The sequence below is a fragment of the Miniopterus natalensis genome, chromosome 19 (genome assembly GCF_054644295.1).
Source record: "Miniopterus natalensis isolate mMinNat1 chromosome 19, mMinNat1.hap1, whole genome shotgun sequence".
NCBI lineage: Eukaryota > Metazoa > Chordata > Mammalia > Chiroptera > Miniopteridae > Miniopterus > Miniopterus natalensis.
The window spans coordinates 6,510,860-6,513,228 of record NC_142099.1 but is presented as its reverse complement, the minus strand read 5'-3'; positions in this window follow the sequence as shown (position 1 = coordinate 6,513,228).

Genomic DNA, 2,369 nt, shown 5'->3' with positions numbered 1-2,369 from the left:
CAAATTATATACCCATCCCATTGGGTTATTCTGAGAATAACAAGGAACAATCCACAGGAGCCCTAAGCCCAGCTCCTGGCACATAGTAAACTCTTTTACATTGTAGCTGTTACTAGTTTCATAACGTGACTATCTGCTTCAAGAGAAGAGGGGCTTTTATTAATTTTAAATTTTTAAAAATTTTATTGATTTTTAGAGGGAGAGAGAGAAATTTGTTGTTCCATTTATTTATGCATTCCTTGGTTGATTCTTGAATGTGCCCTGACTGGGGTCAAACCCACAACCTTGGTGTATTGGGGTGACGCTCCAACCAATTGACTACCCAGCCAGGGCTAGAAGGGCTTTTAAAAATATGGGCCTGGAGTGGGCAGACATCGGGGTGAGAATTGTTTTGTATGTGTGGCCAGTGGGACCGTGCCCCAGGCCAGGTCCTGTAGAACTGTCACTTGGCGGGAAGTACCTGAAACTTGGGGTGGGATCAGGATTTGGGGCAGAAGCAGGAGGATGGTATAGGCCATCCTGATTTTCCGAGTACTTCACCATCTGGAAAAATATGCTAAAAATCAAGTACTGACATGTTTTTATTCCACTTGCATTGACCCTTCTTTAATTTCTCTCATTGTTTTAGGATTCAGATGGTAGGTGTCATTCTGTGCATTTCCCTGAGGTCCTCTGGCCCTGGCCTGGTGTTCAGGGTCCCGTTCCTTGGAGTTGGCATGTCCTTCCTCATCTGTTTCTTATTTTACACTGCCAGGAAGTTCTTTTTCAAGTCTCTTGTGGTTATGGGTGTTGGGAAACATTCCAGGTTCTTCGCTATCTCTAGGTAAGAGAACTGTTTCTCTTTCATTCGTCTACTCCTTCATTCATCCATCCATTCAGCTATCCTTGAGCATTTACCAAGGACCGAGCTCTGTGCTGGGCCCTGGGTGTCCGGGCCTCTGTGAGACACAGTCCGTTGGAGTTGCAGGGGAGGATGTCTGACACTGAAATCTTTCCTCTCCAGGGGGTAAGGGAGGGGTTTCCGCTCCTCATATTCATTCTTGGTCCTACACCCATGGGCTGATTATCTAATTGAATAGTTTGCACACAGAGCAAATTTCCTTAATGCCTTCAGTACTCGCCTGGCTTTCGGGCAGGGATAATATCCCTTTGTGTGCTAAGTGGCTTTAGGGATCGTCCTCTCCAGCTTCTCAAATGAAACTCAACCAGGACCCTCTTCAGCACATAGAATCATGGCATTTGCATAATGATTACATCTGGGCTTTTACATCGGGCCACGGTGCTTCCCAGCTTGCTTAGCGACCGCCTCCTTACGGGGTGGGCACTGCGGCCTGAGGGAGAGCAAGGCTTTTGCCCCTAAGCCTGTGGGCCACAGGCGGGCACAGGGTAGTTAGAGGTTCGTCATGTGAAGGGCTCTGGCTTTAGAGCTCAGTCCAGCTCTGCCATTAACTATAAATAAATCCCTGGGCAAGTTTCTGAACTCTTTGTGACTCAGTTACCTCATCCACAAAATGGGGCTAAGAGTTCTGAGCTGTTGTAAGAATTAAATGAAGTAACGCAGGTAAAGCAATGAATAGTGTTTGAGTGAGAGAAAGTGCTCAGTAAATAAATCAACAACTGTTAACTTTCAAGGTGGAGGAGGCAGCAAGGGCCTGGAGACTCCACTTGTGCTCAGGGGTTTGTTGGCAGGGTCCATGGAGGTGGCTGCCTTGTGCTATCATGGAAAGAGAGAAAAAAAAGAGGAAACTGCATTCACTAAGGCAGATGCGGCCCTGGGTGCGTTACAGTCTTTCTCACTTAACTTCCAAACACCCCCGTGAGTTGGGCATGATGCTCCCCCTTTCCAGAGAAGGAACCTGCTAGAAACTCTAGTCATTCGCTCCAGGAGCACACAGCCAGAAGTGGGGAGCAGGATTTGAAACCATGTCTGCTGGCCCCCCTCATTTCCTGTCTACCCCAAGGTGGGGAGAATCTTAAACTCTAGCAGAAGGACAGGGAAGATAAGTTGATTTGTCTACTTGGGCCTGGGCCCTATGCACCTGTCATCTGCCTGAGCTGCCCAAGTTGTTATTACCCAGTTTTGCAGATAAAACCAGCAAAGCTCAGAGGAGGTGGCTCATCATGGGGCCTGGGTCTGTGTGCCTGCCAGGCTGGGGCTTCCTCCAGAGTGGGTAGAATTGCCCTGCTCTGTCTCTACCTGGCTGTGTGACCTTGAGCAGGTCACGTAACTCATCTACACTGCATCTCTTTTACCTGTGAAACGAAAGAGGACAGCTGCCCTGCCCACCTCTTAGAGCTGCAGAGAGGCTCGATGAGGTAATGGGGGTGAGAGCATTTTATAACTGGAAAGCTCTGCAGAGGGAGGGGTT